The 26,806-nt window shown below is 36.6% G+C and overlaps 1 protein-coding gene and 2 long non-coding RNA genes across 3 annotated transcripts in view; 2 read left to right on the forward strand and 1 right to left on the reverse strand.

Moving 5' to 3' along the window:
* The first annotated feature begins 827 nt into the window (after window positions 1-827).
* Window positions 828-6,569, forward strand: LOC126869854 (uncharacterized). The gene is made up of 5 exons (XR_007691037.1): window positions 828-3,843; window positions 3,923-4,100; window positions 4,419-4,638; window positions 6,060-6,231; window positions 6,334-6,569. It is a non-coding gene; the product is annotated as an uncharacterized LOC126869854 (long non-coding RNA).
* Window positions 5,617-26,806, reverse strand: part of LOC126869856 (uncharacterized) — an 84,367-nt gene continuing 63,177 nt past the window's right edge. The window contains exon 3 of the long non-coding RNA XR_007691038.1: window positions 5,617-6,402. This is a non-coding gene — a long non-coding RNA (uncharacterized LOC126869856). The remainder of the gene's footprint in view (window positions 6,403-26,806) is intronic.
* Window positions 17,024-26,806, forward strand: part of LOC126869852 (uncharacterized) — a 28,114-nt gene continuing 18,331 nt past the window's right edge. Inside the window, exon 1 of the mRNA XM_050626912.1 lies at window positions 17,024-17,613. The gene's annotated coding sequence lies outside the window, so the exon portion shown is untranslated. The remainder of the gene's footprint in view (window positions 17,614-26,806) is intronic.

The following is a 26,806-nucleotide window of genomic DNA, read 5'->3' on the forward strand; positions in this document are numbered from 1 at the left end:
TGTCGTTTTTTCATAATCCAGGCGTAAAAAAAGAATTTTGTACGATTACAAATACATTTTTGTTCTTCTTTGATTTTAAAGTAATAACATATATATTTGGGCAGATTAACAGGTACGCACAACAGTATATAAAAAGTCATATATTGCAATCACGATCTCGTATTCGAAATATGGGGTCAGTAATCGTTGGGGAAATGTATTTATATCTGGCATTACTTATGCTTATAGGAATTGTATAGCAATCTATGATAAAGAGTTATTTTAGTAAAGATTTGGTAAAGAAGACCTATATTTTTAAAACTATGTCGCAGGATTGATTCCAATTCCAGTGGTAGTCTTGAAACTCATAGTAGCTCTCGTAAACTATTTAAAATAAACAATTTTTGGAAAGATATGAACAAGAGATTCCAGGCCGCATATATGCCAGATCGAAATATAGACATTGACGAGTCTTTGACACTGTGAAAAGGGTAGTTAGGATTTTTGTACCTGTATTACACCTACAACAAACCTACCTTCCAATATCTAGCAATCAAAACTACAAATTTGGGGATAAAAACGTATGAACGTTGTGGTTCCTCAAATGGTTATCTACGGAAATGTATTATTTATCGCGGGTCTGAGACCGATGGTCATTGGAATGTCAAATGTCTCAAAAAATTGATATCAAAACTATTGAACCGTTGTTTGGACGAAGTTACACTTTTTGGATGGGTAACTGTCACAATTCTCCTGCTCTAGAATGATATCTTGTAGAAAAACAAATAAATGTTGTTGAACTCTAAGGAAGGGGAAAAAATAATCCAATAAATTTAATAAATAAAAAATTGGAAAAGGGGAAAATACTCACCAAAAAAGAGGTAACTTTCACAATACAATTCAACATTTTTACATTTCATGATCATCGTATGTAGAAAAAATGCTAGCTAGAAAGAGTATACAGAAACCAATATGCTTAGAATGGCATATATGTAGGAGGAGTAGAATTAAAATACCAAAAAGTTCAAACATTTTTTATTGAGAAAAAAACAGGTTGTAAATGGTACATAAAACTTTTTAGCAAAACAGTCAATACGCCATTACATAATGCATATATTATATATAAAACAAAAGTTCCACTACACATCATTTAAAATTTCGTTTAGATTTACTCAAAGTCTCACGCGCTGTCCACAAATTCAAAGTCCAACAGTAGGCTGAAAATAAATTTCCATTCAAAACGATTATTAGAACGGCGTTGCATAGAAAGAATCCTACCAACAGGTAAAAAATCAAAACCTCAAGGTAGATGCGTCGTACGCACTAGAAATAGTAAGAAAAAAGAATATTGGTGTGCAGGCTGCATAGTGGAACTCTGTTTTTAATAAAAATTTTATTATTTTAAACATTTCCATAATGTTGCAAGCTTCTGACGCTTATATCTTTTCTTAAACAAATATATTATTGTTGAATTTATATATATATCATGTGTTTCATTAGTATACCTTCACAATCTGAAAATTACCAAAAAAGTTTCGTTTTATATAATTTTAAACAATTCAAATCCAAAACAAAAATAACTAAATTAATTAGCACCTGAGCGATATGGCCAGCGATTTATCCGGATATATGGCTAGAAATTACGCTCACTAATTCCTAGAACTGTTCACTCGAGACAGACCTACCCATGAACTGCGTCGATGTAATTCAATTCGGTATCGAATTACCGGAATAAGAAAAATATAATTTTTTAATTTTTTATTATATTGCTACGACTTGGCCTTAATCAAATTCTTTAGATTCGTACGATCAATATGATACCAAACATGACTATATTTAACGAAAAATTGTTAATTGAACTAAAGAAATACATATGTAATATACGGAGTAAGAAATGACCTAACTCTACAGTATCTCACTACACTCTACCTATTCTGACTCACTCATACTGCCTACTTCTCCCTCTTACCTTCCATGCACGGTAGATTCAGTACGAACACTACTATGCATACAAAATTACCAACTTGGGGGGGGGGGGGGGTTAAGACATTTGTTAACAAAAGTATTTATACATCCTTTATTATATAACATTTAGGAATAAATCAAGCAGAATTCCGTTCATTTAGCTCTTTTATGGTGGAAGCATAAACGTAGTTCTATGTCAAACTAAATTGTCAAACTAGAATGTATCTTATTCGACTTTTTTTCGAAAAGAGCTGACAAAGTGGATAAAACTATATCGTTATGCAATCGATAACAAGAAATCACTTTGATTCAATCGTGAAAATAATGGAAACGCAATCCACGAAATGCTTAAACCGCAATGCATAAGCATTTAATAAAAACATTTAACAAACTACCTCACAAGCCATGTATTTTTTAATTATGTTATTCTAGTCACTGTTTACGTAGAATGACGACATAATCGAATATGCGTAGAAAGAAACTAATAGTAAAACTGTTAAAGAAATAGATTGTGCATATGCGCGATGCATATGTAGTATACTCTCAGAATTATTCATCTTGTTCTTGTAATATTCTTTCTAATTGGATTCAGGAAAAATGTGTGACTTACACAGTCCCCTTTGTACACAATGGATTAGATCTAGTGAGAAACCTTTTATGTGAAACTATTTCAACTTCCAGTGACTTATTATTCGCGAACATAAGCTATTTATGAGCTGAGAGCGTTATTACACAAATCAATTTAATCGTCTAAGTGGCTCGACTGGTTTGTAAATACATTGTAACCGAGTTTCTGACTCACTAGCGAAGCGTCGATACATTGATACACTGTTTGTTTCTACATTATATAGCATTGTTCGTTTCGTTTGATTCATTAACATGGAAGAACGTTATGTATAATGAAATAATTAGACCGCCTGCGATATGTAAATAAAATTCTCTTCGTGCAGTTTTAAACACAGTATCGCACGCCACAAATTGGTTTTATCACTTGAAGCAAACATGTAGAAGAATAGTATTACATTGACGTAATTATTATTATCATCGTGCAATACTTTGATCCTATTTTACAAAGGCAAAGGAGCATTAAGTGAGGTTTTTATTTTTCTTATTTTAGTCTTACGTTATTTAACTTATGAAATTGATTACAACTTAAGAAATGTTGCTGCAAATGTTTATGCAAATTCCTATTTGTACGGATACAATTCAAGAAACGAAGTCTAATGACATTGCTTCATATTCGTTGCAATTATTGCTAAACTCTAGCAAATTTTACTTTATTTAGTATTTTACATTATAAAATACACATGATGCGGATGAATTAACGGGTCTATAATAAGGCAGCTGAGAAATAAAGGCAGTGGGAAACATTCGATTTAGCATTACACAGTGTTCGACTACTTATGGCCACCGGTGTACATATAAATTAGTATTTTAAACCAGTGGCTCGAGCGAAAAATTGAAAGCAGCCCTTCGTTTCTTTTGACACCCTATTAATAAATGCACGCTTTCACGATCATAATATTGTTCGACGAAATGCAATTGGCCTGGTACGCAAGTATGGCACGCATACTTACTCGGAAAGCGGGTTTCCTTTATGCAGGCCGTACTGTACTCTCGCAATGCTTTTACCTCCCACTCAGGGCATCGAACAATTCCCACCTCAGAAGAAAGACTGAATTCATGAATGGAAACTCTGAGACCCGACGGTACACCTCCGTGTTTATGGTGCGAGACGCCGCCCGCGTACGAAAGTTCGCGGAAGAGAAAGTCTTCGATGACGATGACATCATCGCTACCATGGTCATGGTCTCTGCAATCTGGATCAGAAGTTCGTGGTAAAAATTGGATCGGAATTTTCCATGAATCAACTAACGATCTCGAAGATACGTAAGACGAGTACGTACGTTGGGAAGCTTGAAATACTGAGAATGCTTTTTAAAAACACTGGCAGACGTTTTTAACCAACGATTTTCAGGATTACTGCTAAATCGCGAACGAACGGCTGTCGTATTACGTCTTTGTGACGTTAGAGTATCGTCAGAGGTACGTGCATTTGGCGGCAACTGTTGATCTTACCGAGGAAGGAATTTAATTGAGCTCCAAATAACAAAACGAATACGTACGTTTGTATTATTGCAGCCAGCTATGATGATGTAAGTACGAATGAAATGAAGATAAAAAATCTTTTATATTCAAAAATATCGACCTTTTAAAAAAAGCTAATGAGTTAACGAAATTTTGTAGCGATCAGATATATATTTAATCATTGAAATAAGGAACATTTTAATATTTAATGAGCGTTTGATGAATATATATTTAATAATATATTTCTAAAATTTTGAAAAAGCTGAAAAGACACGTATTTAGCTCTAAACCCAAATAAAAATGCGATTTTGCTAACATTAACAGCGTACTGGATTTTTTTTGCAAAAAAAATAAGCAACATAACTTATTATATTCTTCCCTTCCAGTTTTTCTGTATAATTCTGACATACACGTAGTGTACAGAATAAATGAATGAGTTATAGCACCGATTTGCCTACATCATCTGAAGCCCATTCGCCTGAAGCTTTAGTCACGTTTGTTCAATCCGTACTTCCTCTCATCGATTTTGTAAGTGGAACTATTGACTAAGCGCTTCCTAATTGTGGCTAATATCGCAATGAATGATCACCACAGCAATATACGTATGTAAGTAACATATGTTACACGTATGCGCTTCAACCTACCCTACTCCTCCGCATGAATCTACCGGTCTGCCATTCGAACTTCAATGATTACTTCTTGCTTCCCTTTTCGTCTAGCGATGCATGTCTGTTTCTTTGAACAATGAAACGCCAGAAAGGTGACTGACGTCACTGAATACGGAATCGTACCTTCTATGGATCTCAAGTTGGGAGTACGAATCTTACCCACGTCCACTGTATTGGTGGCAGTCACAAATCAGAAACTATGCGCAAAGAAAGTGGCGTATCGCGATCTAAACAGATTTACGAGATCGTAAATGTAACCGTTTCAATCGTTACATTTGATGTTTATGTAATAGTGGTACTTAGACTCGTCATGAAACATATGATCCGTAAAATTGCTAGATCTTTCTTCGTAAAGTTCAACAGCTTCAACCACAAATCCTTGTTATGTGAAAGTCGATAACTTTGAATAATGGCATTAACGAATTGTAACGCGCGTTGATCGGATAAGATGCAGTTTCAATACAGGGAATACGTTCTCGTAATAGGCGAGGTTATAATAGAGATCATTCAAGAATTAAATTACTTATAAATGTTACATGACAAATTTAGATTTTGTGTATGGATATTCGTAAATAATCTCAATTTTGAAAATCTCTTTCCGAACATATCGCGGTAATAGACATGCATTTATGATTCAATACGAAATATACGTTTATGACGATGCTACATACGTTACTATTAATAAATAGTAAATGTTAGTTTAAAGAGTTCTATACTTTTCGTTTTAATATTTATTAAAAGTTAAAATATTTTCTCTTCATTGAACGTGTCTATAGCGCCGAAATCTAATTTCTAAAATGTTGTATTGTTTAATAGTATATTTTATTTAATGACAATAATTAGAAAATAAGGTCGTAAATACGATAAAATGTAGATTTAATTCTACATTTTATTTGTTCAGTAAAAACGCTATGTATGTTACTGAATTGATTTGTCTTATTCTTCCTGGCAATGTCATGACATACGATATAATATTAGACCTACAGGATATACTGGGTTTCTTCCATAAAGTAGTATCAGCACGTTCTTTGAATAAAAATAACAAAAAATGTCATATGAACATAAACTTATGCGCTTTGTTAAAAGGTTATAACAAAAATACGAAGTAACAGCAGACACTAACAATAGACGAAGCATTTAAACGATACACTTTCAAGTATAAGACTTTCAGAAATTATATGACTTTTTATAATCGAAAATACACGAAACGAAAACCACGCCTTTTTGTCTACGTATAAATCTCATGCATAACTAACATATATAACATATAACGTTACCGACATATATAACATGAAAGTACATACAGTTCGATTTCATTTAAAGGCGAATATAATACGTAATAACAATCTTGTGTAACAGGCTTGCCACGATTGGTTGAGAAGAAATATAGACTCTGTGAATGTAAACAGCTGATTGGCGAACGCTGTCCATGTTGATCTATGAAAAAATCGCAACGGATCTAGGAGTCACAGTTATGGCGACTCGGTAATCCATGGCTCTGTTCCCCTCATTAGGAAACTGGACGTAGAAGGTAATTGATACTTTCATAAGCTGGCAGCATTCCCACCTGCGAATAGCTGAGTTTTTGTTGCGGCCTCGTTAGAGGTGACAATAAGTAGTTACTCGTTTCCAGGTAGGTACCTGTCTACCGGCCGGCTTGCCTGCTGCGAAACATCCAGACGCCAAAGAGCTAGCTTCCACCCTGAAATTATTACAAGTAACTCTCCCTCAGAAAGCTTTTTCTTCTTTTCCTTTATAAAAGAAAAACGAAGAACGTAAAAAATCATTCATCAAAATAAGAATAACTATTTTGTCAAATAAAATTATATTTTCCTATATTTCTGCATCGTTCTTGTCTATCATAATGGAAACGACAGAAGTTTCTTGGTAACTTATTGTAATAATAGTGTCTACATAGAATGAAATGTAATGATTAAATAAATTTTAAAAATTAAACAAAATGGTGCCGTCCGAGTTGTCAATCTACATTACTTGAATTCTATAGAAATTCACTTTGATAACATCAATAACCGCAAGATCGAGTGAATATTAATAACAGCTGTGTATATGAGCGGTGAAGTGTTGGCTCGTTTAAAGGTAGAAAATTCTCGTTGGCGAGCAGCCGATCGCGGACAATTAATAACAAGCAAAGACGCGACATTTCAATATGGGCATCAATAGCTGCAGTTAACATACAAGTGACTCGATGATTGAATCTTCTTATCCAAGGTTTAAATCTATGAGTAAGAACGACGACCGACGTGCATATCAGGGATACAGTTACGCTTCATACTGACTGCGCTCGACAGTCAAAACAGCTCGATCCTATCTAATTATGTAAGTTACTAGCTCCTATGTATGCGTGTATACGTGTATACATACATATATATATATATATATATATATATATATATATATATATATTATATATTATACGATATGTATATGTATAGGTGCGTGCATGTATTGTATAATATATGGCCAGAGTTTACAAATTAGCTGTGGTTACGAGATGCCTGTACACGAGCGTCGGCGAAACACTAATCACGGTGATTGCAGGGGAGTGCAAATCGTCGGTGGGATAATATTCCGCGTAATTGGTTCAGCCCCTGTCAACCTGTCTAGCTACCGGACGATGTCTTAACCTGACAGTCTATACGGCACGTAAACGTGCGGGATGTACGCATTTTCGCAAGGTATCACCTAGCATGTCTGTTCGTGGAATCTATTACGTACTCCGATCCAGTCTTGTGCTGTAAAACATACGATTCTATAAGCGGATATATTTCTGGATTTCCTATCGTTTGACGTGAAGGGAAAAATGAAAGATTATAATTACAAGCGAACCGGTACTTCTCTCTCGTGCGGGGAAGTTTGTTTTAAATAGAATCGTGTTTGCCCTACGATTTTATCGGAATAATGATTCGAAGGATGAGAAAATGAAGTTGCCGCCTTATTTTCGTGGAACATCAAAGAGTAACGGTTAAAAATAGCTGGACGGGTAAACTAATAGGGAAAACCACTTTACCCGACCACCGCTTGTTACTAATTGATTATTGCTTTAAGTAGATCCTACTAGTCATTGTTTAAATTAAAAAGAGAAACCCTTGATCTCCAAGTTATGAATTAATAGTTTGTTACTGTTCAACTCAAGCTTCTCGCGAATGTCTTTCACATGGTTATACTATTGTTCATAATATCCTATGTATCATCTACTAAATTAGGCATTCCTAAGTTTAGGTGCAAAGAAAACATTTCATTGTATTATGTCCTGTACACTTGCACCAAGTACCTTGTAATTTCTACATACGTACTCTCTTTTTTACGCGCTAAATTACAATATAATTTACGAACTAGTTTTTATGCACGATCTGAATTTACGCGGCCAGACAGGTCAGTGCTGTACGAGATAAGGATAAAAGTACATTACGTTATGCTAGTCATCATATTGTACATATTTTTTCTTTTGTACTAACGGACTTTATTTACGCGATTTTCATTCCTGTAAAACGAACCCACGTGAAACGGGTATTTCGCGTAAATTGAGGGACGGGTGTATATTTTCCGATTCATTTCAAACTTTATGAACATAATCATGATAGTCGGTTCTCCTAATAATGCTAACGAAATTCCAAAATGTTTCCTATAACGCACATAATATATTCGTAAAAGATATCTACAAGCGTCCAAACATGGTCACGAGTCAGCGAACAGTCTGTTACGATATAATAACTAAATATTTTAAATCGATTCGTCGAAAGAGAAAAATATGGCAAAGAAAATGTTGAAACTTCGGTTTCCTTCATTATCGAAATGATAGCCAGAAGTTTGCAACTAATGAAGAGCAGCGTGTACATCATCGGTCGTTAGGCATTCTTTATAAAGACGTCGAGGTTTCTCGCGGAATTCTTTCTTGACAGAGCGGTGCAGGATGTTTCCTGGAAGGTGGACCTGCACCTGTCGAGAATACTGCGTCCACAATGCCACCGGCACGTTCGCATCTCGTAGTTGCGTTCCATCGACTTCTCTCGACTGCTGATCGCCTTCCGTGGCCATTTCTGTTCCCACGGGAGTCCGCAGAAACGAGAGACTCTAACGCCCCTCGCAGTCGGATTTGCCTATGACGCCGAAGGGTAGAACTTTCTCCCACATATTAATAAGTTATAGCTGGTTGATCAGTGTTTCTTTTTAGAAGGTAGACCCGAACGGGGCAACAATGGTCGAATTCGCCACGGGAGATCCGGTCCCGGAGATACGTTCAGGATAGACTTTGACAACGCGATCGCTAGTATTCCGTAGTATATGTCTATACCTTTGGATCGCAGATCAGATAAGGGATGCGTTTGAGAAACCGACCGACGTCCTACCGACCGATTTCGCCGTGGTTCTAGGTTCGCACGTATTTTCTTGTTCTCTTTATCGGCGTCCAAGTTGCCGCTATGGACCACTGCGACACTATACTCGTCAAAACATCCCTTGTAAAATGACCAAGAAAGGAAGAGAAAAGTTAGACAAATGGAGAGAAAGAATGGGAAAAGGATTTCAGACAGAAATCCCAAGCGAAAAGAAAAGGATCGGGAGTAAAGTGATTGTTACGGAATCCACGTGAGCGTATCGGACTCGAAATCGTACCATTGTTTTGTCACATTCGCTTTCTCATGGTTACGCTTCCGAGAAATTTGCTGCTCGCACTGTTTAACACCTTTCTCTGAAAGATGCACTCGAGAATTTACGTGCACCGCGTTGCCGTGGTAAATTAGCGAAACTGAGAAAGTTATCGGAATGAGATGAACCCAAGCAAGATCGAAGGCCCTCGTGTATCTGAACGTTTGAATGATTGTTTAAGGAGATGCGTTTGAATCGTTGATATTTTAATAACATATAAACCGCAGCGGATATGTACCAGTTTTTGCGTTCATCGAATCCTCGCACGCGTGAAACTCGTTTAGATAATTTGACGTATTTAATTGACCACGAGAAACGCATGTACGAAAGAACCGATCGCGGGCCTCTTGGTAAATGATTTAATTAACTTTCCAACCGGTCTCGATTCGGCTGGATTACCAGCGGGAGACTTTGTGCCCGAAAGTCCTTGGCCAACGGGTGTCCAGAGAAGGTTGGCCCGCGACGACAGAAACCTCGATGTTACCAATAATTTGTGAGATGTCGGTTGTGCTGCATGCGACTCGCGAGCACGACGTTACAACGAGAGTAACGACGATTTCACATTCTCAAGATTTATTCTTCTCGCGGGAAACACGCAAAGTTCAGTGACGCTTGCGTCATCGGCTCCGCTTCGAAGTGCCGCTGTTAATGTCTCCTTGCTCCGATTTTTGAGCGTAAATAACTACTTGCTCAGCTAGAACCATTTCAAATGGCAGTAGTAAAATATTCCGGCGTAGGAATGTCTGTGATTTATCGCGGTAGGAGTAATAATTATTGTGTGCGTACGTGGATGTAATAACGATCGGCGATAGCGACGTTATTCATCGGGCATTAATTTACTGTTAACCCGCTATGGTCGCATATCTAATGCATAATGGACCGGTAGTTTCATCATTTTTATGTAATACTTGTCACAATAGAGTTGCAATTCGAGCCATTTGCTTCGAAAGTGTTTTAACATGTTATCGTAAAAAAAAAATTGCAACGTACGGTGTAACGCAAGTGTCGCGAATGAAATTGGTGATTCGCTTAAATAATGATGTAATTGATAAAAGTTATCGTGCCACGGGATTCACCAAAACCTCCAATTGTATGATTCATTGGGGATTAGACGAAAGTTTCTATCATCTCTGAATACACCTTCGTTGACGTTACTCGATTTCGACCAACCGATAGCGTAGAATCGATGTAGATTTGATGACAAAATACATTAGGAATTTATAGATCTTAATTCTACATCTAAACACATATAGACATATATTCCTACATAGTACATATTTACATTTCTTTTTTTTTTGTTCCTAAACTGGCAATAAATAAGGACTTGTCGAAATGAAATACTACTTTCAAACGAGTATGCAAAGTAGAAAAAATCAATTGCCATTTATAACAACTCGTTACTTTTATTATACCATTTATCACATCACATATTCGGAAATTATACAATTTTCCGCCTAATGTATTTTCAACAATTATCGTCTGATACACTATTGCAAAGTTGTTATTAATTTCTCCCATAAAATTAACATTCTTAGACTAAGTGTTTCACACGAGCTTAAAATAATTCGAACAGAAATATTAATGGAAATATTTCGGAGAAGTAGTTTCTTTTTAACCATTATTCGATAGCTTCTTCGAATAATTTATTCGATAAAATAATGATACTTTTTAAAATTTACTTTACAACATTATTACCTTAAACTGTTTTGACCTTTCCAGACCCAAGCAGCATTCGCCATTTAATCCCAATCAAATCATAATCATTAAGCTATTTTTAAAAGCTATGTAGAATTCGGCGATTCTTTTTACATTTTTATAAGATGTTTTTAGATAATATTTAATAATTGAATGTATCTTTATATTTTCGTATCTACCTATTACCTATTACCTATACATTATATACCTACCCATTACTTATCGACTTTGATATATCTCCATTAAATTGCCACATGATACAATAAAATATGTTTGATATCTTAAAACTGAAGAGGCAAGAGTAAAATAGAATTTTAACTCCAATTTAACATAAGCTCGTACACGGTTAATGGTAGCAGTAAAGGAAGAACATTAACGGAATTTTATTTGGTTTGTATGTTCTGAGTAATCATTTCCTATATACTTATGTTGCTTTCTACCCGATGACCCGATCACGTCATTATATATACTAGTTATAACTAGTTGGAAAATATTTTTAATTGGATGAATCACATCGGAAGTTAGTGCATCAAATAGAAGTTTTCAGCGCGTGAACTACCTACCGATAAACGCTAAAATGTCAGCGATATCTATTCGATGGCTCCAATCTACGTATTCCGTTTGCGATCAGCATCGTGCGGTAAATTTCCAAGAAAAAGCCGGCGTAATCGTATTAGACCGCGTGCAAGTCGCCGCAAGAGGATCTTATTGGCCGAGAGCAGAAGACGCCCACAACGTGCACGCTTATATAGTACTCTAGTGCTATGCGGTGTTCATTCATAGTTCCACTCCTGTCTAGTCATTCATTAATCCGATACGGCGAGAGTGTCCTTACAGAGCGTGCGCTGATCACGACTCTCAATCGTTCGAGTGACCCCCTTCGTGTTCGCGCTCGCGCTCATTCGCGCGCCCGTGTGTGTGTGTGGGTGTACAACGTCCTACGATACTCGTGAAATCGAGAAGTACCAGCTCGTCGACAAGGTGGATTAACATCGAACACGGAGAATGCGAATAGGTGAGAATGACTCACGATCAGACTCGGTTTCATACGAACCTTCTAGGAAGCGAACAGTTTACCGGCGAGCACGACGCGTGGCTCCGTTTAAAATAGCCGATGCCGCGAAAAAATCGATCCGCAAGTGCATCCCTTGACGATACACGCACCGAGAAACATCATCTTTCCTTTCCAAGTGCTTTCAACTGAACACCGCGTTTACAGTAATTTCTAATGTGTTAATTATCGGTGTTTAACAGAGTCTTATTAATACAGCGCGATTACGAAGCGGTTGGTTAAAGAAGATATTCCAGTTCAAGGTATGCAAGTTTCATCGATTTTAACATAACGGCATAGTCGGCTATTTTTACTTTCTCGTAGACATCAATTTTCCGATCTCGTCATACACGCGTAACACGTATGTGTTAATAATTATCGAGATGAGTACGCGAATGTGTCTTGTGAAGCGAGATCGACGAAGCTGCACGATCTTTTTTTCCTCGTCGATCGATCATTGCTGTGGGTGGGTTGATTCTCTCGATCGTCTCTCTGAACGTTAACGGAACTAATGGATTTCAAGCTTCTGCTCGGCATCGAGAAGGCGCAAAGTCGCCTGCAGCAAATCGCTCGTGCCACGGCTGTTCGAAGGGAGTTCAAAACGCCATTCACATTGCCCGGCAAAAGCCGCTACCTTTTATTGTTCTTTTATCTACCACTCGATTCTTGAAAGCGAATGAAAGAAGTGGCGCTTCCTCTACGGTTTTTCTACAACAAACGAGGAATGCGACGGTCAGGTAATCGCTCTGCCTTCAACTATTCGAGTGATTTTATAAGAGGAGACTCGCAGCTGGGTTTAATTCCCCTTGTGCGACCCAACTATCAGTTTTTGTACCTCTTCTCTCTCTCATCTGCACTACTTCCTCTTAGCTGTTTTTATCGGAATCTTAAGTTTTCCCTAATTACAATATACTACCTAACCCTTTCTCGTGTTACATATAAATCGCTAAACGATAAAAAGTATCTAAGTATTAAATTCATGTTGCTAAGGATAAATGCTTTAGCGAACAAGCAAACTTACGTGCTAGATAGTTATCAAACGTGAATCATCCTCAGCGGCGCGGTGGCGTCTATACATCACTGATTGCTACCTGTCGTGTGGTAACTTTATCTTTAAGCAAGTTAATGCGAACAATGACATGATACCAAAACTATTTGTGATTACAGATACATTTGGTTGAAAATTTTTGAAAGATAACAATACGAGATTAATTTGTTTTTTTTCATAAACACGTGTTTTCTAACAAATTAATACGTACGGATAATTTCAATATATAACATTTATTAGAAAGTTTGGAAACATTAGTGTGATAATTCTGTTTAAAATTTAATTTTATTGTATCTTACACAGATTACGTTCTAGTCTTAATATTCAATTCTTAGTTTATTCAATGGTCGAATCTTTTAATCTTTCGTGCCGAAAATTGATCAAAAAAACGAGAACGTTTTCTTTTAAATATTTTGCACGTAACAATGTTTTAACGAAACAAAAATGAGACAGTTCTACCAACCATAATAACACTTCCTCTGGTTGTTTTGCTTCCTCGCTGTGCTCGAAGTTGACGAAAGAATGGCCGAAGAAACGTGTCTGAGGCAAAACGAGAAATAAGTCGTGCAACGGTGCCACGTATTTCCGTTCTAATGACTAGCAAAAACTTGACACCTGCATCGACACTAGTGTCGGAAACAACGACCGTGCGCCGAGAAATCGACCGATTTCAGGAGTTAGCCTTGCGTAACGAGAATTTTCCATTTTTCCTGCCGAAGTACGCTAGCCAATTGTTCGAAAAGAGTATGCGTCTTTGCCGCGTTATATAACGAAGATGTGAAAAACAGAAATGATAAAACTTGGGGAAACCCCTAGTATATACTCTCCTTGACGATGTCGATTCTTATCGGTAAACCAATCTTGGACAATGTCAATGCAATTCGATGGAACGGAATATATATTCAAATAAAGCAATGTTTCATGAATATTCTTACGTATCACGGTTAATATGCAGAGACGCATATATTACACAAATTGGCACAATATTATTAATGGCGTGAGTAAGCATGACTTGCTGGAATAATGCAGAAAAATTGTACGAAGTACAGGATATTAAAAAATTTCTTAACTTCTGACAGTTATTATCAATTAACACATCACAATTATCACTTTTTTCTTTGCAAAAGGAAACTCTGCGTTCATTATGCGACAATTGCTATGTACGTTATCGTTCATAAGTATATGCATCATAAGTATACTTTTGCTATTATAGATTTACGATACCAGCAATTCAGAATCCAGCAACTATAAATCAAGTAATTAAAAATTTTATTGAAATTTTAATTTATTGACGAATTAATTGCTGCGAGATATACTTGTTATCTTCTTGACGAAGCTAGCAGATTATAAACGCAGATTTTGTTAAAAAAGCAACGATAATACATTTTTTTACAATTAAATTATAATTCAGAGTCTCATTTGCCGATCGTGTGCATCACTGTTTGAGGTAATGTCGATACTCCCGACATCGATTGAAGAAGTATCTCGTTTATTCGTTTTTTAGTTCAGAAAATTAATCCGTAATTGACATGGTTTCTTTACATACATAGACAGAAATGTTCAGAGATTTACAAAATGTAGTATTATTGGTTAATAACCAATGATTATATACACATTGGTAGTCATTAAGTTAACCATTGGTTATAGGTACATCTTACGACGCGATGCGTACTTTCCAAATTATCAAAAAAATAACAATTCCTAGTGTATCCTCTAGGAATAAGTGAGTTAGAGACCCTACCAATTATAGGGTAAATACCATGGTGAAAAAAGAAACTCCTTTAAACAACAAACTAATTCTACGAGTTCCGACAATTGGGAATGTCAATTTTGTTGTTGTGTATTAAATTTTAAAAATCAATTTCATCACGCCATAATATTCTACTACACATATAACTGTAACAGGGACTATAATTAGTTTGATGTTGCGAAATGTGAAAAAATGTTCTAAGTATTTAAATTACTGGTTATAATATTCAGTAGGTAAAACAATTATTTGCCTAGATCTCATTTCTTAAGTAATACTTTTCAAATAATGAATTTCCATAAATATCTATGATATAGCATTAAAGAACAAAATAATTGTACACTGCTTTTTTCGCAAATTTCTGATAACATATTCCGTTTAAGAAAAGATATACTTTTGAAGTGTAGCGTAACTCTAGAAGATAGGAACGATTTTGTCCTGTATTAACAAGACGATTCACATCGGCAAATGACTCGCTTTACGGAAGGATCTTCCTCGACACGCCGTTAGGCTCGACTACCGGTTAATTAACGATGTGACACCATAATTGGCGCGGTAATTCGATCCCCTTGTGGATGAATCCTCGCGAGTGGTTCGCATGTCCCGGGGCCTAAGGTTAAGACAGCGCGCGCACATCGTTAAATTAAAATCCCGAGGCGACCGGCACCATCGTCTGGAGTTGCAACGGGCCACCTCAGCGGTGCCTTCTAATTTGCAGCGCATAATATTCGAATAATTTGCACGCGCTAATAGGACCGAACGTCCTGTGGAACCTCGAGGAACGCGGTCCGATGCATATAGAAAACACCTTACGCGCCGTCTCCGAGCGATGCAAATGCCTCACCCTGAATTGTGGCAGATAATATTGCCCCCTTATCGAGCATATGCGATAAGTCATTTTAAACTACTTGATCAAAGCATGCGACGCGACACATCTAATCGCAGGCATAATGTTTTATCAGTGACGTATCCGACGGCGCGGCATTTCGTCCCGGTGGATATACTAAAAGTGTCGAATGCGTTCATCGTGTGGCGCTCGTTATCTCGCCAGTCATTATTGTTTGCAAACTTTTGCAGTACTACTTCGATAAATTTATTTTTCGACATTAATTTGATGGAAGGTGTCAGAATTACTTGTCGCACGTTTATCGATATTTTTGTTTTTAATGTTTAGACGCGAATGTTACGATATCTATTCCGTAAAAGGCGTTTAAATGATTTGGAAATTTATTACTGGATTATTCGGGAAGTTTGTAGTGAAATTTAGGAAAGTTTTGAAGGTATTCTATCTTTATATAATTAGTTATTAATTGGTATTAGATAATAATGTTGAAATAGAATTGTAAATAGAATAGATTGTTATATTGAAATAGAACGAATTTAATCAGTGTTTAATATTAAAGCAAAACGCGCAGAAAATTTTCGATACTTGAACTAGAATTTTATCGGAACGTTGCGTCGCGTCACAATCTTCGAGGGAGTCGACGTCATTCTACATCAAATCATATCACGATGTCTCTTACATATCGGAGCATGATGCCATCGAACATACAGATCATCAAAAGACATCTAATTCCTTTCACGTGACACAAATTCGCAATATTTTACACTGATTCATTCACTAATCTCAAGAGTGACCTTGTAGGAATTTCGAATTTCTCAAAACTCATTGGTTATTTAGTCTAGCCAATAAACATCTTCAATATAATCAAACTCGATATATGTTAGAATTACTTTTATACGTTCTGGATTTCAAGTAGTATACTCAGTACCTTTATCGAGATCGATGAATCGAGTGACAAGTGCGCCGAAGGGGTTAAGAGTACGCGTAATGAAACGATCGAGGTTCGGGCAAACCTGGTATCTATCCCCCACGCAAAGAGAGGGTGGCGTGCAGCCGCAGGTGGGAGGGCAGGGAGGACTGAAAGGTAGCCGGAGGAGCAGAAGGAGTACGGGAGGGAGGAGGTGGGGTGTCGTAGGAGGTGGTGGCAGGAGGGAAGGAGGTGGGACCGAGTGGCGGTGAGCGAACGTGCAAGAGCGAGAGGACGAGGTGAGTAGCGAGCCCGTGAGCCCGAGTGAGTAACTGGGAGTCGCAACCGAGGACCCACTCAGTCACCACGAGATCGGCAAGCCGAATGGTCTACCGCGCCGGTTCTCCCGCTCGGAACTCTGTACAGAGCAAAAGGGATCGGAACAAGGACACGTTGTTCTTTCGAATGTCAACTAGCGTGCTCCTTTGTGGACGCATCACTCGAATCGTGCCACTGTCGGTGGAGCACGCGGGGCTCGATTTTTCGAGATCGAACGAGGAACAACACGAGAACACGTTCGCACAATGTGGAGATTTCTGGTGCGCTGTTATGTCACACTGACATCGATCTGACGCGATCGTTTTTATCTTTTTCTTCCTTTCGCCGACAATCTCATCTCGTTACGTTTCACGAAAATAACATACATATATTAGGCCTTTGCCATCATCGGCCATCGCGTCTCGCGTCTCGCGTTTTCGCTTCTATCGATCTCGATTTCGAAGGATACTGACTTTCCCGGGGGAAACATCGAGTCGCGGTGGGACCGGAAGTGCGTGAGTGGATGCAAGCAAGAGGTATCGACGGGAGAAGCCGAAGACTCTCCTACAGAAGGACGAGGAAGAGATGATCTACGAGCTGCTGGTGGCTGGAGCGTTCGCCCTCGCCACACTAAGGCGGTGTGTGTACATTGCTAAATTCTATCCACTTTCTCTCTAGCTTTTATCTTTTCTCCATTTCTTTGAGAAAAAAATGCTCTCTGTTTTTTCTGTACGTTGCAAAACGCGGAACGAGCGATGACACGAGCAAAAATCGATCGTGCTGAAAAATTCTCGATTAAATACGATCGACGAACGATTGGTTTTATCGCTTCTTTAAATTTTCAAGCACGACCGACTGCCCGTGTCCGCTTGTTTAGCCGTACTTACTGGAAAACTGCAATTTATTTCTACCATGAGCATTTCGTGGAATCACTTGCAGGAAAGAACTAACGACAAGGTGCATCTAGCTTCAAGTTTTGCCGTAATGTACATAATGATGCAGTGACACGTGAGGATTCCTCGCGATGCTTCAGCCACTTTTTTCTTTATTTGCGCGTAGCACGATTAAAAAATCTTTTAAGAGAAAACATTTAAACGACTGTACAGCGTTGGAAGTATAATTGTTTCTGATGTTGAGATATAAAAAAATTCCATGTGTCATTTGCCTTTTAACGACGAAGATTATATTTCGCCACGGTTTTCTGATAATTTATGATAATTTCGATAATGTTTGCTAGTGAATGACTTTTTGATAGATAAAAAATAATCTAAGATGTTAACACGTATTTGACGTATTCCATTGCCACGAGAAAGTATAACGATCAAACATTTTAAAGCTATTCCATGAATCAAAGAAAATAATAGAATCTTTAATAATTGAAACAAATATTGATGCAACTCTTACCATCTCGCCTTATTCTCTTTAACAAATTAAATAATATTATTCGATTCTTTTTAAAATGATACGACTTGTTTTACTTGTTTGATTTTACGAGCAAAACAGTCCTTGATTACAGTAAGTCGAAAAGCAACTGGAGTTCCTTTACATAATTATACGATAATCAATATTTATCAAACGCGACTCTTGAATAAGCTAATTGAATTTATTATCGTGCGATAGTATCTTATATGCTGTAATCATAGTGTGTTCACTTTTTCAATAGAAGGGGAAGTAATTGTCTTCCGATGAAATTGTCTGCCAACTTACAATTAAATATCTGTATTTGTCGCTCACCTGTCCAACAGGTATACATCGGTAAGACGTTCATAAGATAGAGAAATTATTAAAACAATTTTCATTTCCCCGTTAGATTCCTGCGAAGAAGTTTTCCCGCTTTAAATATATCTACTGTAATAATCTAGATAGAATAATTGAACTAAATTGTTTGTAGTATGATCCGATATTGAATTCATTATTATACGTTATCTATACAGACTGAGCATGATCGAATCATTTTCAGAAAAATTGCCCTTAGAATCTATTCGTGTGAAATTAGTAATTCATCCGATTAAACCAAGATTTTTTCGTAACTAGAGCAAAAGAGATGAAACTCGCCTCGACCGAAGAAAATTATAATCGATAGCAGCGTTATCGACGCAAAGGGAATGCGGCAAAGAACTTAGAACATTACGTCACATATAAACATTAAATGGAAAGTTATCTTGACAGGACAGACGGTATATATTATTTCTTTCTTCAATCGTAATCTCAAGTTTAGGACACAAATGAATATAAGTGTTATTTTTCACGATGATAACGATGCGCGTGCTTCTCATGCATTATACAATGTAGATAAGAGAAAGACGTATATATTGCTCCAACGTCACTTCGTGTGACATAGCTTCTATTCGAGCGAATACGATTAGAACATCATTAATCATTGATAGTATATAGCATTCTCTGTGGGAAAAATTAGTAAACGGATGGCGAAGCATTGAACCAAAACAACATATATACTAGTCGGTGTTTATTTGACTTCAGAAGTGACTTCCAGAAAGAAAGATAACGTTCGGTCTACTTAGATCTTTTTTTATTTCGTTCGATCCTTCTCTTGCATGCGCTCGGCTTTCTCTAGAGAAGTTTACGTTATGATTATGAATCAAGGAAAACGATACGAAAGGCTGGACAAATATTTCGATTCCGGATGAAAAAATTATCTAATTACATGGTTGTAAATTAACCATCGTGGCTGGATAGAGAACCAATCGTATAATTATTACAGAGTCGGAATTCAATCCGACATATAAATCGCCTTGAAAAACATAAATTAACTAGCGAGAGAAACGAGCCTCGAGAAACTGGTCCTTCGCATTTAAAATAAATCCAAATCAAAATTTTCGTAAAACGATACGGGATCTTGAATTTCGTGTGCAACTTATCTTTCTACCCTCCTTATATTTGCCAGCATCTCTACAACAGTTAAAAAATGATTCGTAACTATAAATGACGACGATCTTTGAGAAATATCAGGGCTAGTTTTATTTTAGAACAATACGAAAATTTCTTGAAATTCTTGACCCCATAATACAATATCGATTATCTTAACCGTTATATGTATACATCGTGTACCTTATTATACATAATTGGCTTATTATATAAATTCATACGATCTACTTTATGAACGCGTACAAAGAACACAATATATATTTATAAAATATTCCTAGATTTTTGTTTCGTTAGATAATTTTCTCGTTAAAAAATATATAGCTCGTAACTTGGGAATCGATTTTTCTATATACGGACATTATTAACTTTTGACATGGATATTTTCACGAATACTGTTTTTCGTTACTATATCTCGCTAGAAAGTAAAATACAAAATCCAAAAAATCTTATTTTTACGATTATTTTGTAAATTACATGCAACGATATAATCTAATTAGCTGCAATAACAAATGACGGTAGTATAAAGAGGTATACTTTAATATAACATAGTTAAGAACATAGTATATATATGTATAAATATACATATGTTAGCAATAGACGACAAATCCATGAAGTTTTATGAAAAACCTAACGATATATCTAGTATTCACAAAGTAATAATCCATACTTTTGAAATTAATATTTTTTGAGAGTATTGAGGAATCAATATTTATGACGTAAATATCTTTCAAGAGAACCTCGCAATCAAATTCCACAAAAAGATAGTTTGTGAGATTATATACTTCGCAAGGTATCAAATTTAAAAATTCCTCTTTCTCTTATAGACCACAATTTTAAATACCTGGTAACGTAGAAACTATTTCTCTGTTTAATTCTATTTACAACAAACCATCTACGGAAATACCTTTATCTGTCACACGTAGCTATCCCTTCAACGAACTGTTAATAATAACAAGTACAATCCTAATCATTCAAAACTCCCATTAAGTACACATGAAAATGTCTGTAAAGTAGGCTCTCTTATCTTGCGCGTTTCGTAATAATTTGATGCCTTACTTTGTCCTCTGCTATCCAAACAGCAAATCTCGGACTTTAGGCGTACCAGCTATTGAAGAGGGTAGGCCAGGCGGAGGGAGAGGGAGAGAGGCGCAAGTGAGACGCCTCGCTTTCCTCGATCACGGGCGAAGGTATCGTGAAAAGTATCGTCCGGTGTTGTCCGCCTCGTCCTCCGCATCCCAGTCGGTGAGCAGGCTACGGTCGCCGATAGAGGCGTGCGCCGTGTTGATCCGGGACACACACGGACTGTTTGCTCGGGGTACCATCGCGGACCCTTTTTTCATGTTAGCTCCAAGTCGAGTCACAACACTAGTAAAGTTACAAAAGCCAAAGGCAAACAGATCCGGGGACGGGCCTTAACCGGTTTATCAAACACTCGTGCGCCCCGGAGGTGGTCTCTCGTACGTTGCTGAAAGTGACGAAGACGAGGGAGATCTCGAGGACGAGGAACGACGTCGACGTCGACGGAGCTTCGTCATCTTCCTGGACGCACGCGTAATATATATATATACGTCTTGGCTGATTCGCGACGAGACGAGGAGAGAAGTTCACTGCTCTTAATGGCACACGAGACGAAACCGATCGTTCCACCGGAGGTGGAGTGAAACGAACGAAGGAGGAGTCAAACAAGTGCCAAGGCAAACCTTCTTTTCTTTTGTCAAGCACATTTCAGCCGCCGTGAAACCACCACTCTCGGCTCCACGATTTATGTTCATTTAGATTTCTTGCTACGTTGCTACTTTATCTTTTGTAATTGCGACGACACGCTTTATTCAGGCAAGCGATCGTACGATATCGAACGTGTTGATTCAATAAGCATATTCAACAAGTATATTCCAGATAAAACATTCGAATCTGTATTTGCGCAGTGATTTGTGACATTAAAGTTACAGCACAAATACAAATTCAAATGCCCTATCTCGAATATAGACGCTTCTTGAATTATTTGAGAACTTTCAGTTACTGCATAAATTCTGTTCATCTCTTCGTTTCTATTACGTAAACTATCGGTTTTATAATAGATGTAACATTGGTACGTCGGCTGATATAAACTGTGATTCTAGAGTTTATAGAAAATAGAAGTAACATTTTTTCATTCGTTTGTTGATGATCATTCAGAAGGTGGTATCACGAACACGAATCTGGTATCAATAATATTACACAACAGTTTAGATGGAAAAGATTAAATCATTAACTCTTGATAACAAATTTAGAGATGCGTAAAAAAGAGGCAATATCTACGATAGATGGGCTTTGTGAATCAAATTTGTAAAAAATGCACTCACAATGTATGCAGCAATGTAATATTTATTATTTGAAGATAATAGTAACAATAATCTATTGCAGTTTATTCCTCTGGTAAATAAGGTGTCTCTCACGAGTTTCGAGTGTTTTTAATAACGCGCGTTTGAAACGAATGACTTCCGGGCACGTATTCGCGTTTCGATCGCGTTACCCGTACTTTTTGCCGCTCGTGAAAAAGCTGTAGCGAAAATTCACAAGTCAGGGGTGAAAGTAATAAAGCAATTTCACCAACTGAAATTATACGCTGCATTCCAATCACCGAAATAGGGTCGCAAGAGAAAACCATTCGAAATTGCACCAATCGCAATTTGTCCTTGCATCGACCCCTTCACTTCCACAGAAAATTACATGAAATAACCAAAAACTGCATCGTACCATTTGCTACGTACGATCGATCGCGGAATTAAAAGTACGGTTCTCGTGTAACACGCAGACACATATGAATATCGTTTAGACGTAGAAAATCACTTCGACAATAAGAATCTTTGACGAACCGCGAAATTTTTCTGTCTTCGCGTCTGATTTACCGCGAGAGAGATAAAAAGAAGAAAAAAGAAAAATGGCGGAGACCTAAGGATGACTCGAACAAGCACTGGGTTGCGGTTTCGGGTTCATCAGGGTTCACCGGACATATTATATAGGACAGGTGGGCATTCCAGCGTGAAATCAAAATATTATGCCAGTCCCTAGACTGTAGACTATAGAACGACACTCGGTGTATCGAAAGACTACGACCGGCAGATTTTTATTGTGAAACTACTTGTTACATATCAGTTTAAAATATTTTTATTCCACGTTGCAAAATGAAAATTTTTAACTGAATTCTAATGTCAGAAGATTTTTTCTAAAAAGAAAGTAATTTTTTAATTTATTTACCATCGATGTTGCATATACGCAAACTAATATTCTGATAAAGTATTAAATAGGTAAATGATAAATATATTTGTCCTCGGCAAAATTGTTCTTTTTTTTGTACTACGTCTTCTTTTTAAACTACATGAAAAAATGCATTTCTATTATGTATAACTAGAATAACGAGAATAATAAATATAAAATAACAATGATATAGATTAACACATTTTAATTAGTATTTTAGCAAAAATTAAATTTTTTCAAGAAAGATATTGCAAGTAAGAAAAAAGATTCGCAAGTTATCTATATCATCATAGTATCTATATGTTTTTCGTAAGCAGTAATCGTTTGTTGAAGATAAATTGATTTTTCTGAGTCTTTACTTTAGTAAAATGTTTCGTAAATCGTAGATATATACTAAACGTAGTATAACATTAAGGCTAGGTATATCGTTTAACTGTATCAGAGATATGTATTCGCATAAACTTGTCGTATCGAATGCAGATTGTTCACAGCACAGCATACATTTACAAATATTTGAATGAAATTGGTTACGCTTGCTTAAGTTTCAGCAATTTAATTATTTAACATACCAGTTAGTTATTAAACACTAAATTCAACTGCACCTTGAAATATAACGAGATAAATATTTATATTATAATTTCTCTTACTTTTCATATTCATATTCGAAATTTTATGAAACGTATATTGCTTCCAGTGATACTAATTGTGCGTTATCATAATGTATAGAACAGTCGAAATATATCATTACACTAATCTGCTTATTTATATAATTTTTAAAGATTTATAATACAGTAAACAGTTCCCCGAATCGAAATACCAAGTGATAACCTTAAATATTCGATCGCGATCAGAGTTCTTGCCGTGCAATACACGTAATTTCGTATGCAAGGAAAAACTCTGCTAGACGTACGTCATTCGGAAAGCCAGACGGACGTCGGGTTTACTCTGTCGCCTCTTTCTCTTTGTTCCTTTCTATCTCCGTCTGACTGCCTCTTCGTTGCTCGATAGCAACTTTTTCGTTGCTTCACATATAAAATTACTCAAGACGTGACAAACCGAACGTGGTAGGCGGTAGTAGACGTGCATTCAATTGACAAGATACGCAGGCGTAACGTACATATGTCGCCAGTATGTCATCGTGCGTCGATTTTCTCGAGTCTTCGGAGTTACTTTTTCTACCAATTTGTTAATCGTGCGCTCACTTACTAACAGCGCGACGACGTGAGCCTTGGTCGGTGAGAGAGAAAGAGAAAAAGATAAAAAGAATAAAAGAGCCTGCGAGCAAACCGGGTTCAAGATAAATTCAGTTTCATGCATTCTTGTCTGGTTTTCTGACGGGTTCGCCTGTCTGACTACCGACTATCGGCCACCGGTTCGATCTCCTTCTGCCTCAAGAGATACACGAACGATGTTGAAACAAGGGCGATCTCGAGTCATTGTTCCAAGATTTATGGGCAAATCGATAATATCAATCTGCCCGTCGGCTTATCACCAGCGGCTGCGTTACCACCATCTTGTATTTCGCAAAACACCGGAACTACGTATTTCTGTACGATATCTGCCACATTCTGACTCCTTTTCGGTGTAAATCGTGCCAGGTTATGGCAAAACTACATAAAAGTCCGAAGACTTCTTACTTTAACTAATGGCAGCTGGCCGATGAAACTGTGCGCGAATTTCACTTTATTTGTATTCTCAGTGATTCATATTTTACGAATCTTAAGAAGGTTGTTTTTGTACACGTAAGTGTTAAAAATAATTCATACGAGAGAGAAAATTCTGAATTTTTAAACTGATACATCCACAAACATAGAAATATTTACTGACTAAGATTTAAGAAATTTGATACAAATTAATGTATTTAAAATTTATTGAATTTATTTGAAATTAGTCGTTTTATGTCATACGTAGAAACGATTACTTATTATTGACATTTTTTCCGAAAAAATCAAATGATTATATGATTCGAAATGTGGATAAAATAATCATTTTATTTCAAATAAATACCTTCAAATATAGTATAATAATAAATCATATATATACTGTTTATACGATTGTGCACTATGTACACTGATACACTTTCTAACAAATTTCATATTTTCATCGGTATAATTACAGTATCGCAAAAAGCTGGCATTTCTGTTCGCATGACAAGCAAATAAGAGATAAGCAGACAGTTAGCGATATAACTTATCAGACATAAAAGCCATCCCGAAATGTGAAATCCTCTTTAAAAGCATGTCCGTATCTCACTTGAAAGTACAAAAGTTAATAAGAACAGCTGAATCGTCGCTATCAAACGAAGATTTAACAAACATTTAAAGTTGTCGCATTTGTCCGATAATTTTGTCATTCATATCTCCATTTAACTCTTTTACGGTATTTACTTGCGATTATCGGCGAATTTGGTCACTGTGCTTCGGCTATTGCAATTGGAAATTTACCGCGGTTTCGTTATCCCTAATGAACCGCTAATTGCAAGGATTTACGAATACGTTAAGCATCGGTAATTATTTCATATTGGTTTAAGGCGCGTACCGGGCCCCACTTTACATGAGAAATAACATTGTTATTTATATGAGAACATGATAAGCAACGTTTAATTTTTTATGGCTCATGCATTTTGTTTTATTGCCATAATTAACGTTTTTTGTCAGCCCTAATTAAATTTATAATTAAAGTACTTGTTCTTCGAACTTTTTAAAATTGCTTGTATGGTATAAAGAAAGAGGCAGATTTAACATAAGATAAACAATATAACATGCATTAAATATTGTAATGCTTAAAGAACTTGAATTTTATGTCATTAGAATTTCTTTTTAGTATTGTGCCTGTGGATTTTTGTGGATTTATGGGCAATTTTAAAGTGCAAGAATATATAAAATACCTGAAATATTGTAGTCGTTATAATGGTTGCAATCAGCGAATGAAACAAATCTTTTCTTAAGCTCAATTTGTTTTAATCGTATTCTTAAAAAATGCATATTCATGAAAAATATGAATTTGCATAAATATCCATGGTCTAATGATTTATGATTTTTAAAATGCATTCTAGTACGTGAAGCTAACCGATGTTTGTTTACATATTCGATACAGTATCAATAAGATATTTAATACCGAAATAATCAAGATATCAGAAAATTTCTATTTTTATGAAATATCTAATTCCACTTGAACACAATTTCTCGATTCGTACGTAAAGATTTGAAAGTTCAGAGTACGGGTGGCATTGTACTGCGCAGAAGTGAGGCAATGTTTAAATTACACGCTACGTAGCAAATCGAGCTTTACGAGGCCTTGGTGAACACTCTTCCGTTCCACCACCTACGATGGCAATTACAGGGCTTCAAGCAAATCGTATGCCATGGAAATGCTTTTACTTCCGCAAACTGGCACGACGCTTGTAAAATAACGCATGTCCATATTTTAAATACCGACATTTTCCATACTCACAACTGCAAAGAATCTGCATTTATCATGTCTCAGGAGGCGTGCATCACGTACCACGTCGAACCTTATAATTTTTCGCAGTAGTTACGAATCTATCATTCATCAAACGAAAACAAAAAGATATAGAATATTTGTTGGATGTCTAATCACGAAGAAATCATATCTGTCACGTACGAAAGTTGCTCTGTTTAGTGAAACTTCTTGGATTCGAAAATTGAAATTACGCTTTTGAAAAATCGCTATAAATCGTTGATAAAG

This window comes from Bombus huntii, chromosome 9 (assembly GCF_024542735.1).
Source record: "Bombus huntii isolate Logan2020A chromosome 9, iyBomHunt1.1, whole genome shotgun sequence".
Taxonomy (NCBI): Eukaryota; Metazoa; Arthropoda; class Insecta; order Hymenoptera; family Apidae; genus Bombus; species Bombus huntii.